General features: G+C 39.6%; 1 protein-coding gene across 6 annotated transcripts in view; it reads right to left on the reverse strand.

The window, feature by feature from the left end:
* Window positions 1–204: 204 nt before the first annotated feature.
* The window catches only part of LOC140705783 (uncharacterized), a 68,359-nt gene continuing 53,369 nt past the window's right edge, over window positions 205–15,194 (reverse strand). For 5 of the 6 annotated variants that reach the window (XR_012085298.2, XR_012085297.2, XR_012085294.2 and 2 more), the window contains 2 exons: window positions 5,572–5,715; window positions 205–3,013 (listed from right to left, as the gene is read on the reverse strand). The gene's annotated coding sequence lies outside the window, so the exon portion shown is untranslated. The remainder of the gene's footprint in view (window positions 3,014–5,571; window positions 5,716–15,194) is intronic. The other variant, XR_013544082.1, reaches the window with a different exon arrangement.

Here is a 15,194-nt window from a genome sequence, read left to right on the forward strand (position 1 = left end):
GAATATCACAAATTCACTACTCCAAGATCTTACTAATTTTCTATTGATTGTGTCAAGGCAAATAACCACTGGACATTGGAAGGCTGTAAGGACCTGACAATGAATGAATGGTTTAAATGGGTCTGGGATATAAAAGCTTTGGAAAAGTTAACAAAAAAGTATGTACAGCTAGATTAAATAAATAGGAATAAACTTGAGACTATATAGTTTTTCCTTATACATTTTATTCAATGACAACACAATTAAACCCCAAACCATACATGGAAATGTGGAACAATCTCAAATGATAACAAGATAAATCTAGAAATTTCTTTTGACAAAAGTACACTTGCAAAATTTATAAAGAATGTACATTGAATGCTATGTTTAATTTTTTTTGTCCACGTTTGTAAGCTCCCTTTGGTCCCCACACCAAGAGAAAGGTGGCATATAAATGATACAAAATAAATATTTTTATTATGATAAACAAACTCAAAAACATTAACAATCTAATATCTGAGTACAAGACAAAAATACTAAAAGAAAAACTACTAACTAAACGATCCTCCTCCCCCTTTGGAACAGAGATTCCATCATTGTCTGGACCTCAAGTGTCTTCAAGAGGATTCTGTTGAGCACTGAGTTCGCTAAATACCAAGTTTCTCCCTAAACTCCTGTCTTTTTCTGGGCCCAATTATGTATCAGCTTCCAACTTTGCTTTACAAAGTCTCTTGGTTGATCCCGTAGTGCCTCTGAAAGTATGTCTAATTCTGCAATGTCCAATAGCGTCTTTAAAAGCTCATCCATCATTGGGGTCTCTTCATTCTTCCATTTTTGGGCCCAGAGTAACCTAGCTGCTGTAAATATATACAGTAGACTATATTTTGTTTTCTTATCAATAATTTCTGGCATAATATTCAATAAGAACATTTCAGGTTTATAATTTAATTTTTGTTGAACAATTTCTTTTGCCATTTCCCAAAATTGTATCCAAAATCTTTTGGCTTTTTCGCATGACCACTATATATGATAGTAAGTGTGATGTACACCCCATGTCCTTTGTTTATTTTGCCTTAAACACAAGTCCACCCTCTGGATGTGTGTCCTCACTTCACGCTGTCACCAGGTATTATTCCCTCAATACCAAATAGATACAGTAGCTCGTAGACATGTGCTGCCAATAGAACAGGTTTATTGATATTATAGATGTTATGCAAATCATAGGAGAAAATCACAGATGTTTATGATCATTCATTAAATATCATTTGATTCCACATTGGTTGGTTTGTTTTTATTCACTTTTACACTATTCATTGACTATATAGTTATTCTCTAGGCTTTTGAACTGTTTCCTATTCTCTCTAGCATTACAACTTTCCAATCTCTGTTTAAACTTCCTCAAATCAATCTCCTAACTCTCTCTCTTCAATTCCCTATCTCCAAAACCACTTTTTTCTCCAACTCTCCAACTCTTAACTGTCTAACTAACTGTTTAACTGTCCTTTAGGTTCCGCCCCTCCTGTCCTCTCATAGGCTCCTGCCCTTGAGCTTCCCATGATGGACAGGCGTGATGTGGGAATTCCGCTACAGTGAGTCCCTGGAATTTTTTACACTTCCAGCAAACATTGCTGTTACCTTCTGATATTTTTGCCAATCATACAGGGGTAAAATGCCATCCATGAAACATTTTAAGGATATTTTCTCTAAGATTCACTGGCTCAATCATTTTATGATTCTCTTTCCACATCTTTGTCCATTCATCCATATCAATATTATATCCAAAATTATGTGCCCATTTTACCATCGTCTCGTTCACCCTCTCATCCTCCAAGTCGTACTCCAATAAGTATGTGTACATTTTTTTCTCATTAGTATAAATCCATAATTCATCCACCTGAACTTTCCCCTTTAAAAAGCCCACAATTTTATCTTTTTTTAATATCTCAATTCTAATTTCAGCATTGCCCACCACTCTGTAGCTAGGCCTAGTTTCTCTAAATCTTGCTTGTCTTTTATATTCTGATCTTTAGTTAATAAATCTTTATATGTGAGTAACACTTCCTTCTGATTCAATACTTAGAAAGTGAATGCTTCTGTTGGCACTACTCGTAATGGAATTTTCTTGTAAGTTTGTATTTGGAATGTTTGCCACACTAAGCATAATGCGTTCCTCAGAATATGTTCTACAAAATGTGATTGTTATTTGTACAGTGGTGCCTCGCTTAACGGACGCTCCATTTAGCGACAAAACTGCATAGCGACGAAGATTTTGCAATCGCAAAAGCGACCGCATTGCAATGTTTTAAATGGGGTTTTTTCGCTTTGCGATGATCGGGTCCCTGTTTCGCTTACCGATCATCGCAAAGCGATGATTTTTTAACAGCTGATTGGCAGTTCTAAAATGGCCGCCGAGTAAAAAAATGGCCGCCCGCTGTGTTTAGGGACGGAGTCCTCACTTAAGAGGCAGCGAAAATGGCCGTCGTATGGAGGATCTTCGCTTTAAGGTCAGTTTTTTTGCCCATAGGAACGTATTAAACAGGTTTTAATGCGTTTCTATGGGCTTTTTAAAATCGCATAGCAATGAAATCGCTTAGCAGCGATTTTTGCTGCACGGATTAGCGTCCCTATGCAAGGCACCACTGTACTTCCCATACCACACATATGCATGCCAACCAATTTTTAGATCATGACCCTCCAATTTCAATAATCTTTGATTCTCTAATGTTATCCATTCTTTTATCCAAACCATAGCACATGCCTTATAATATGATAGCCAATAATTTGGCAGTCCTAAAACCCGTCTTTCTTTTAAATCTTGCAATATCCTACGTTTTATTCTTGGTTTCTTGGTCTTCCATACAGATTTCAAGGTCAGACTGTCCAAATCCTTAAAGTATTTATAATTTAGTAGAATTGGTAAATTTTAAAATAGGAATAAAAGTTTTGGTAGTATCATCATTTTTATTGTAGAAATTCTTCCCGTCATGGAAATTTGTAGCTTATTCCATTCTTCCAAATCTTTCTGAATTTCTTTCTGTATTGTGAGATAATTTTCTTTCATTAAATTACTTGGGTTTTTTGTGATAGTAACTCCTAAATATTTTACTTTCTGTACGTCCTCAAAATTAGTTTTCCTTACGATTCTTTCCACATCTTCTTTCTTTATGTTTTTAGTCATGAATTTTGTTTTTTGATAATTTATTTTAAGAACTTCCACAGCTCCAAATTCTTCTATAGTCCTCATTAACTCTTCCAAACCATCTAGAGGGTTTTCTAGTATTATTGCTAGATCATCAGCATATGCTTGCAGCTTAAATTCTTCTCCACTGATTCTGAGACCCTTAATTCCATCATTCTCTCTTATTTGTCTGTTTAAAATTTCTAATGTTAAAATATACAATAGCAGGGAGAATGGACATCCCAGTCTACTGCCTTGTTCAATTTGGGTATTTTCCCATTACCAAGAGAGAGGTGGCATATAAATGATACAAAATAAATAAATTTTAATCTTGTTTCTTTATATTTTCAACGTCTTTGATATTTTGGTACTATGATTGATGTCAATATTTTTAATATGCAAAAAATACTGAGCAAAATAAAAGTCAGCAACTAGAAGAAAGCACATCTGATACTGAAAATTAGATCAACTTACGTTCACAATCACTTATATTCTTCTGTTAAGAGACTTTAAATTAAAAATCAATATGCTGAAACTAGTATGTTGAAAGAGACTAACTTATATTTCTAGGTGAAGCATTAGAAGAATCCCCTAATTATTGTCTACCATCATTCGTCTGCATGGGTAAGAACCCCAAAATCTAATCTAGAACCTTCAAAAAATTTCTAAGACAACTAACAATTCAGAACAGTATACCAAATCTGAAGACTTTCAGTACAATAGATGCTAAAACAGAGATCCTGATGTTGGGAAAGTGTGAGGGTAAGAGGAGAAGGGGACGACAGAGGACAAGATAGTTGGACAGTGTCACTGAAGCGACCAACATGAATTTGACCCAACTCTGGGAGGCAGTGAAAGACAGGAGGGCCTGGTGTGCTCTGGTCCATGGGGTCATGAAGAGTCGGACATGACTTAACAACTAAACAACAACAAAACAGAGATACTGTTCCTTACAGAAAAGGTAAAAATTGAATCATGAAAAATCTTCTAGATCAGAGGTCATCAACCCCCGGTCCGTGGCCTGGAGCCAGACCAGGCTGTGGAGACAGACCTCCCACCTACCCCACACGCAGTCCCCTCCCTACACACATGCTTGCCAGTGCCAGCATGAGTGCTTCTCCACCATTTCACGCATGCACCCGAGCGCCCGTGTGAAGGCCGGGCATGCATACAGGCGCTCCTGCGCATGTGCGAAGGGGTGTGGGAGTGCTCATGCTGCCACGCGCACTCCACCACCACTTCGCACATGCGCCCAAGAGCCCATGCACATGTGCGCAAGAGCGCAAGCCTGGGGTGTGCCCGCCTTCCTCTGCGGCTCAGCCAGTCCGCGGTCCCAAAAAGGATGTGGATTGCTGCTCTAGACGTAGACACAAAATTGAAAAATCCAGAATAGCACACGTGCATCAAACCACAGCAGTGGGAACTGGGATAGTGATAGTCATTCTTCAACAGTAGACAGAGAATACGTAACGTATCAAGACTGTCACAACAGTCTGTCAGCTCAGAATGTACTGTTTTTCAGTATCTAGGAAGTTTTTCTTGTGAACATTCATATCCTAGACAGAGCAGCATAATGGGGAGTAAAGAGTTATTGTGGTTCCAGAGTGCCCAAAAGCATTCAGTCCTGATTTTTTTTAACCAGAGTTAATTATGACAGGGCCCTACAGTATCAAAAGGGACATGTTATCAATCAATAATAAAAAGAAGATTTGATGTTGGGTTGTATGTAATTGGTTATACTGTTCTGGATTATCAGGCCTTAGAATGTTGCTTCCCCAATTTGTGCAATCAAATTAACATACTTTAAGAGTAATGTTATGTTGAGCCTTCTAAAACCCAGGTATCAATTCACACTTTGAAATGGTCGAATAAGGGTGGAATCAGATGGGCATTTGGCCTCTGGTTTGGTCTGGGTTGGAGATGGGCCGGTTCACTCCTTTTTCTAGTAACCACATGATGTATACGTAAGAATGAACCAGCCTGCTCTCATTGATCCCTTCTCACACCCTTTTGGGTCAGGGGTATTGGGGTTTTTTGTTTCTTGTGTGCAGGTTAAGTTCCTTCCATTTTGGTTCAGCTAAAGCATGCGAGGACTGAACCGAAGCAGCTGTCTGTCTGTCCCTTTATTGCAATGGCTTAACGACCTTGAGAAATGGGAAGCTTCCTTGCTGCTCCCCTTTGGAAGGGAAGGAAGAAGTTTTGCAATTCATTTTAATTGCTGCTAATGCTTCAGCAATGCTTTGAAAGGGTTTTTTTAAAAGCCCTTTTAAAGCAATTGCTGATGTGCTGTATCAGTTAGGCAAAGAAGCTTCCCATTTCTCATGATCATTAAGCATCTTAGACAAGCTATAGAGGAGGAGACAAGAGGGAGATTTTTGTTTTGTTTTCTTAAAGGGAAAGAAGACCAGTCTAACCTGAAGCAGAGCACTCCACTCTGCAAGGAGGTGTAGTTAATCAAATGGAGATCACTGATAGGATATTCTGCTATAGAGAATCCAGAAGAGCTTAATTCCCCTTTCCTCTGCACTTTCAAAGTTGATTGAAGAGCGTCGGTGGGACTGGAGGTGGGAAGACAGTGAAAAGTTTCCATTGCTTTAACCTGCTCCCATAATGCAAAGCTTTGCTATATGAAAGCCAAAGCCAAATTGTAAGCATAAAATATATTGTTCAAAAGTCGTAATGGCAAGTACTGTATATGGATTAATAAGGAACCAACAGTCCTAGCTAGAAAGTTGTAATGTAGGTTTACAGTTATTCTATTGAAAAATAATCCTTGGGGTGATTTGACCACACCTAAATGCCTAATACAAAGGGCTCGTTTATACATGTACTCTGCAGAAAATCAGCAGTAATGTGCACTTACCCAAGCAAAATAATTATAAACTATTTCCAAATAGAACTATGATACTCAGAAGGTAAAATAAAGATGTCAGTAGTTTCTGTGCAGAGGCAAAATGTGAGGTGTGATATTACAGGTGCTACGAATCAGTCCGAAAACCTGGTAGAAACATAAGTTGTTGTTGTTGTTTAGTCGTTAAGTCGTGTCCCACTCTTCGTGACCCCATGGACCAGAGCATGCCAGGCCCTCCTGTCTTCCATTGCCTCCTGGAGTTGGGTCAAATTCATGTTGGTAGCTTTGATGACGTAAGTAGATTGCCCTAAACTATTCGATTAAATATATATATTTATAAGGATATGACACAAACTGAAGAAACAGATCCTACATATTCAAAACTATAATATAATTCTCCCTTATCCAGGACAGACACTTTCTCAGAGAAGAAAAATATAAAAAATTTCTTTGCGAATACAAAAAGATAAAATTGTTTCAAAGATACCTCGTTATTTTCTAAGCCTTTACCTATGAATTTAACAAATGATACTGTAATTGAATGACATCTTTAGCAAAAAAAAAAAAAATCCCTAACCTGTGGACATTGATATATAAATATTTACAATGCAATAATGGGCAAGGAAAGAGAAATGGGTGGTCATCTTTGTCGAAACTAACTTCTCATAAATTAGATTTAACAGCAAATACTTCCTTCACAACTATTCAGTATTTACATATTGTGTTCTCTGAGAGCACGGAAGTTTGCTTTCACTTTTAGTTACAGTTACAATATTTATTTCTCCAGTGCAGTTAAAAACTTTCTGAAAAAATAATCCATCGTTCTGAAAATACTTAAAACATCAATGAGTATAATTTTAAGTGACTTTTTTCTGCACAACAGATCACAACACAACACTGTAAAAGCCTGGGGGGCAGATTTTCCATCCAGATTCTAGTATACCAGGTTTTAGATAAAAGTGGCTTTCAAACTGAACTGAGAAATTATAATTTTGCTTAATGCTGAATAAAACTGCTGTGTCTTCAGAGACAAATATAAAATTGTAATGGAATATGCATCAAGAGCCTCAAGCAAAATATGGTGAATTGTTAATGATTTAACAGAACAAATCTGTAACAATGTGATGAAACGATTCATCAGTGTCAACGATTAAACACAGAAAATAAGTCTTGTTGTTTTCTGCACTAGTGTTGCACAATCACATGGTTGAAAAAAGGATGTTCGCAGCAATGACAACACCTACCACATGCCATTTGGTTTTTTGTATGCCAACCTTGACTGCCACATCCAACAACGGTTATAATTCTATAATCCTGATTACGGGTGTTAAAGTTAGGTTTTCTATGTGTGAATTATGTCTCCCTCTAGTGCCCAAGGATATCCTAAGCCTAGATTCCCTGGCTTTATAATGTTCATTGAAATCCAATCTAATGCTAAGAAATCAGAGATCTTTATCAGAAATTGTGGTCAATAATGCCAAGAACTGATGAGTAATGCTCTGTGAAAGGAGAAAAGAAAAGGACCCATTAACATATTCATAGATCTCATATACTCACATCTGAATGCAAGCTGGGGGGTTTTTTAATGATAGCCATGCTTTTTTTCTCTATGCATAACAAAAAAAGTCTTATGATCCCTTTAAGAATAATGGATTTATTTCAGTGTCAGCTTTTGTGGATTACAATCCACTGCTAAATACTAATATTAAATGCCCACCAAGGCAATCAGAAAGTAATTCAGTACTCTTGACTTTTGAAGTGGGAAATTCTTCAGTGAAGTGGGAACCATTTACAACTCACTGAAATTAGTTTTGTAACAATATAAGAGCTCTCTAGTCCAGTATTTGGGTCACACAGTGACCAAACAGACACCTGTAGGAAGACCTCAGCAGGAAATAAATGCCACAGCAGATTTCTAAATTAGTTCCTTAGTAAATTTGCCCCAAGTGTGCACAAATTTGGATGATCCTGGTTAAAAGCATCACCTGATTATGGATGGGAGTTTCTTCTTCTGAAGCAGTCCAGGTTACTTTGTTTCATGAGTTTTCTGGCTATTCAGACAAATCCTGAATAAACCTGGACAATGTTACATTAAAACACAATTACCTTAAAAAAAACATGCTGAGCAGTATTCGAGTAATACTTTTCAAAACCTTATTTAATAGAACTGGATAATCAAATACAGCTGTGAATACATTTTTGGTATGAAATCTTGAAATTCTTTAATCCTTTTAATCTCTTCTTCTTCTTCTAAAACAGTCACTCTCCCTTCACCCTTAAAAGCATGAATATTCAAATACAATACACACAACCAAAAGGTACACAATGCACCTCAATCCTCAATTCTATAAGTACCTGCCTAGGGGAAAGGCTCTCTGAGGATAGTTGGGACCTGCTGCTGAACAAACTTATATACATAGAATTGCTCTATGTGTTTCCACTTTACACAAACATTTACTAAATCATTTAGAAGAAATGAGGAGATATGCGGAGGGAACATTTTAATTATTCACTGGAAAGACAAGCATCCTATTACATCTAGATATGTATTTGTCTTTAAGATGTCACTATAGTCTTTATTTACAGTCAACAAACCATTACATCATTTAATAAAACATACATTAAAGTACAGTGGTGCCCCAGCAAAATCGCTGCAGAACGAAATCGTGATCAAGCGAAAGTTAAAAACCCATTGAAATGCACTGAAAACCGGCTCAATGCGTTCCAATGGGCGAAATACCTCAGCGTCCAGCGAAGATCCTCCATAGGGCAGCCATTTTCTGGTGCCTGTATAGCGAGGAATCTGTCCTAAAACACAGCGGGGCGCCATTTTGCACAGTGGGCAGCCATTTTGAAAACCCGACGATCAGCTGTTTTGATCGTTGTTAAGTGAAAAATCGGTTCCCAAAGCAGGGAACCAATCGTCATTAAATGAAAAAAAAAACCATACAAACATTGTTTTGCGATCGCTATAGCGATCACAAAATACTCATCGTTAAGCGATTTTCTCATCTAACGAGGTAATCGTCAAGCGGGGCACCACTGTATCAAACAGTAAGTTTACATAAACTTTCAAGCGATCGCTATAGCGATCACAAAATACTCATCGTTAAGCGATTTTCTCATCTAACGAGGTAATCGTCAAGCGGGGCACCACTGTATCAAACAGTAAGTTTACATAAACTTTCAAACAATTGTGTGGTCTAGTGAGAATGGCCACAGAATTCTGACATTTGTTCAACAACTGACCTGAAACAAAAGCAACCCTGGCATTTGCTGTAACACATTTCTTTTTTGCAGGGGGCGAAGGACATTTTTGTAGCCAGTTGCCCCTCCCACACACTTTGATAGGCAGCAACGTATCTTTTCTGAGCTCCTGGCTCCCTCTGGTGGTGAGGACAACCTGGAGCTTCAGTCTTGTCTCCAAGCCATAAACTGGATAAATCAAGTCCCAGGATGAGGTCATTACCCTCACCTGTTGGAGAACTCTCTACACCCAAAGGATGCCTCTGCAGATGCAAATAAATCCAACCAATAAAGTCTTACAAAGGAAGACTGAGCCATCCAAGTCATGGCCCTGCAAATATCCAAGAGTTGGGCCTGCATGCTAAATGCTGCAGAAGTGGTCACACTTTTACAGGAATGCACATTGATACCCCCTGGGATGTAGCAGGAAGCTATGCCAGATCTTAATCCACCCGTATAGAGCTGGTTTGGACACTTTCTTCCCCATATTCCTAGGCTGAAATGAAATAAACGAGTCACAAAATCTAAAGTCTTAGGTATTTTTTTTTCAATGATTGGTGGTCATTGAATAAATTAGAATCAAGATATAGAAACTAATAGATCTCAAGACAGAAACAAGTTGTTATATGAACATAATGTTGCACCTTCTGCTCTTACCCTTTGAAGCATCCTCTCTATCAAGGCTCTAAGGATGGACAGCTGATAGCAGGCCCTGAGGCCAAGGTGCTGGGAGGGCATCCCTGCCTCCTGCTCTGGCTGCCCATTACTAGGAGAAGTACTTGCTCACTTTGTGATTCACTGAGGATGCAAATAAGTCTATCACCAAGGATGCCCATGTTTGTGATAATTCTGTTGAGTACCTATGTTTATAGGCTCCATTTAATATGGCTTATGTTCTGCTGCCTCAGCCAGTGCGCACTGATGTTTAAGGGCCCCTGTATGTGTTCTACCTCTAGGGAGAGAAGGGGAGATTCTGCCCTGGTTAAAAGTTATTCCACCAGTTCAGGATCTTAAACCTCCCTCTTGATTGATATGCACTTTGGCTATTATACTGCCTGTGTGAATGAGAACTGCCTGATCTTAAATCAAATAAGAAAAACTTAACAGAGCTAATTTTACTGTTTCCAGTTTGAGCCAATTAATACTGTAACACCTTTTCTACTGAAACCATGTCCCATTTCACTACCAAGCCAAAGTGATGGCATCAGTCATAGTTTGTATCTTTGGGGGACATAAGAATGTTTTTGGTAATGCTAAACCCACTGTGGACGATCACAGACCATCAATGTAGTGTATTCAGGATTTGAAGGCAACCTGATATCAAGGATCCTTCTGAAAGGGACAGAACAGCCACTGAAGGGTAGAAGCATAAAATTGTGCCCATGGCACAGAGTCTATGGTAGCTATCATCAACCCCTTAAGTTTAGCTAGCTGCGTCAGAGGTACCTTCTGATGTTGAGCAACCTGGTACACCTGTAAAAGAATAACTTCTCCTGAGGAGGAGGAAAATCTTGCCATGATAGGTGCCTACACTAACTCTCAGTTATTGACAGGATTGCATGGGTTGCTGCTGACTCTTTTTAAGGTTGACCAGGAAGCTCTCATGTTGTAGAGCCTACACAGTCATTTGGACTTCTCTGATTTCCCAGTCCACAGAGAACAAGCTAATCAACAGATCATCTAAATAAGGGGAAATATGTATCTGTTTTCTACGATGGCCAGCTAGCATCACCACTACTTTGGCGATCACCCCTGGGAAGATGAAATGTCCAAATGGAAGTGTCTTGTATAGGAGGTGCTTCTCCAACAGAAGAAAATTACTGGCAACGAAAAAGGATGGACAGATATGCAGAGATAAGGCTCAGGTCAAAGAATGCTAGCCAATAATTCGCCTGAAAGGCCCCTAGAATGGTTTGCAATGTCTCCCAGTGAGTTTTTATTTTACATACTTGTTCACTTTCTTTAGGTCCAGTATTTGGAGACAATGAATAATATAGAATGATGCCCGCAAACACTATGTGATGATGACACTTCCTCAATGGCTCCAGTTTCCAAGAGCCAGTTGATGACGTTTAAGACAAACTTGATCTTGGCAGAATTTCTGGACCTTGAGGAGAGAAAAACATGGGGAAAAAGGAGGATGTCTGTCAAGCTCTATTTTGTTTGACAGAGATCCTCCTCCATCCCCAAGGTGTAGCCCTCCCTTATTGTGCTTAACATCCAATTGGATCCTTCCCAGCTTGTAGGAATTGTTGCAGCCTTTCGCCAACAGACACCATGCGGAATGCTGCTGATTATTGTGGAATTTGAGACTGGAAAGAGCTAAGGAAATTCTGATCATCTTGGGTAGTTTGCCTGCATGACCTGTGCTCATCACAAGGCTCTAGGTTCTCTCTATTGAATTTTGATTTATTGCAAAAAGAAAAAGGAACTTTGTCTTGGACCTTTGGAATCCTTCTCGGGCACAGAAGATTGGGCCCTCTTTTTATTCTTGACACCAGATAAGACTGGTCCAAAGGATTCTCCAAACAGCTTAGAAGCCCCAAAGGGGACAAAGGTCAGATTTCTTTTTTGCTCTGACATTAGCTTGCAAGTACTTGAGCAACACTTGTCTACAGGACAGGATGGCAGCTGCCAGCAATCTGGCACTAAATTGGATGGCGTCCAGGTGTGTGATATTGTTGAGTCCCTATCTGACTTTGTCATTGCACAGTACAGTGGTTAAATCTTCAAGTATGTCTCTACCCCACATAAAAGCAAATGTTGCCATTATAGATACTCCAGTGGAAATCTTAATAGAGATAGTCAGTGCCTCACTCTGTAGAGCCCCTCCTGATGCAGGCAGCCAAAAGAAGGTATTCTTGTTCCCCTTTGAGTGGCAGACCGAGACACTGTCTCAAACTCAGATGATAAATGTGACAGGTGCCAGCAAATCCGCAGAAATACTTAGGCTGTCCTCCAGGTCCAACAGGATAAGAGGAATGCATGTAAAAAAGAAAAAGGCACACTGTGATCTTGTGCAAAGTCCTTTTACCTCTCTGATACTTTTTGCTGGAAGGATAAGTCATGTACACCAAATTGTTCTAATAAAACAGGTTTATTATCCAACAGCTTAGCAACTTCATTATTACCAATGTTCTCAATCTCATGTTTTAAGAACAGGTTATAGCTTTTTATGTTTCCACTTTGTAACAAATCTCCTTTTACTGACAAGGGTGAAGAACTTAGAACTCTACAAGTCCATTTAGGGGTCAGGCCCAATCTGTCAGGTAAATTGTCTTTCGGCATCATTGAGGAGGGTGGAAAACCCATCCCACCTGCAGCTCCCATACCTTCTCGCCTGGGTTCTGTCTCATCCTCAGCCTGAATGGACTGGCCCCACAGGGCTTCCCAGGACTCTCTATACGTACTTCGTTGACACTCTTTTCTCTAGACCTCTCATTGTCTCATTAAACTCCTTTCACTTCTCTCTCTCCTCACTTTCCCCCCAGTAAGGCAGCTTCCTATAGTTTTGTCTCTTCCACTCTTTCTCTGCATACTCTCTTGGGACTTTGAATTCCACCCATTTCCCTGTCCAGGGGTCTTCTTGCACTATCTCCACCAAATCCTCTTTCCTTTCTACTCTCTTCCTGCACCCAACAAGTCTCTTCATCTTCTCTTTCCAACTGTCCTTCTCCCCCCCCCCTTTCCTTCCTTTTATCCCCTCTATCTTTCCAGCCAAAATGGCACCCTTTGGGATCTCTATTTCTAAATGCAATCCCTGTAAACCTCCTTCTATAGTAGACAGGCGTTCCTCAGTGTTTACGCTTGAAGAGACAGACAGTACACTCTGTGGAGTGTCCTTGGAGGTACTCTCAGCCTCACACATACTGACATGTAGACTAGAGGAAGGGAGATAGAAGGAAGTAAGAGCAGAGATATTTGCTTTGTTTTTAAAGCAAGAGAATTAAGCAAGTGAAGAAAATGAGGAATGAGCTTCCAGCAAGGCAGGAAGTTGACTGAAGCTCCAAGTAGTCCTCACCACTAGAGAGAGCGAGAGCTCAGAAAAGATTGGTTGCAAGCTCCTGCCTATCTAAGGGAGAGGGAGGGACAAGCCCCTGTAAGAACATCCTTCTCCTCCTGTAGGAAAAAAACAACCTCAGAACAGTGGTCAGGGAGGCATTGAACAGTGGGGATATATTAGATCTTTCCTACCCCACTGCAAAAATTGACAGTGGAAAGGGACATGCTGCCTAGAATCCACCTTGCTGAATGGCAGCATCCTATATTCACTAGCATTCTATTATATCTGCCACCCAATAAATTACAGTGGAGGACATTAAACCTGGCCAAAGAAAAAGCCTTCCTATATTTAGGAATATCTCACCATCCTAAATAAAGGCATTTCATCTTTATGCAGAAGGCATATTATCCCCCAGTGACTCTGGAATGAGATGTCTTTGCAGTTTCCTGGAGCCCTTCATCATCTATCTTTGTAATCTACATCCAGTAAACTCTATTAATTTTGCACTGTTTAGATCCACAGATAACAGATAGGAGTGTAGCAGACCCATTGCAGTACCACTATCTTTACCAAAGTAACTCATAAGAATCTAACACAATGTATTTACCAGGTTTTCATGAGCAACCAAGGAACTGGGATATCGAGAAATATCCCAAAGAACTGGGAACCAAGCACAGAACAATAGGGGAACCAGAAGTACATAAAGAGTAAATCCCTGCCAAAAATCTCTTTGCAGTGTCACTAAAATCTCGCTGTTTCTCAAGTTCTTGCTTTTCCCCATTCTTCAAATTACAAATATAGATGTAATTCTTCCAAGCAGCTTTGTACATTGAATCTTAGTGATTTGAACCCAAGTCTCCTTAGTCTGACACCCACCCACTATATTACACTGGCTCTCGCCACCACTATACAGTAAAATAAAATATCCCGTGTTTCTTCTCAAATACTTCAAAAACCTCTGGGGCAAAAAATACATGCTCCCAGCTTAGGGGATAAGGCATACTGATATTGCCTGATTTTGTACTGGATTATGTGAGCAGATAGCATCAGAATGAATGAAGTAACAACTGATTAGACAGAGAGGACGGAAGTCTTACACACAGCCACATATGAAAATGGTTTATTCTGAATGGTAGTCGGAAATATCCAGAAAATTGATCCCATTGCAAACCATAATGGCTTCATCTTTCCAACAGAAAGGTCCACAAGGTAAGCGAGGAAGATGAACACTAAAAATATTTCAGAATGTTTCTACCAGCTATTTCTTATTTGTAGACAATATCTACAATACATTCCCATAATGTCACAGGAAATAGGGTTTTATAGTTTTGCAGAGTTTAAATACAGCATTAATACTTATGCATAATTTAGTTGTGGTTGTTTAGTCGTGTCTGATTCTTCGTGACCCCATGGACCAGAGCACGCCAGGCCCTCCTATCTTCCACTGCCTCCCGGAGTTGGGTCAAATTCATGATGGTCGCTTTGATGACACTGTCCAACCATCTCCTCCTATGTCATCCCCTTCTCCTCTTGCCTTCACACTTTCCCAACATCAGGGGCTTCTCCAGGGAGTCTTCTCTTCTCATGAGATGGCCAAAGTATTGGAGCCTCAGCTTCAGGATCTGTCCTTCCAGTGAGCACTCAGGCTTGATTTCCTTTAGAATGGATAGATTTGTTCTCCTTGCAGTCCAGGGGACTCTCAACAGTCTCCTCCAGCATTACAATTCAAAAGCATCAATTCTTCTGTGGTCAGCTTTCTTTATGGTCCAGCTCTCACTTCCATACATCACTACAGGGAAAACCATAGCTTTGACTATTTGGACCTTTGTTGGCAAGGTGATGTCTCTGCTTTTTAAGATGATGTCAATGTTTCTCATCGCTTTCCTCCCAAGAAGCAGGCGTCTTTTGATTTCATGGCTGCTGTCTCCATCTGCAGT

This window comes from Pogona vitticeps, chromosome 3 (genome assembly GCF_051106095.1).
Source record: "Pogona vitticeps strain Pit_001003342236 chromosome 3, PviZW2.1, whole genome shotgun sequence".
NCBI lineage: Eukaryota > Metazoa > Chordata > Lepidosauria > Squamata > Agamidae > Pogona > Pogona vitticeps.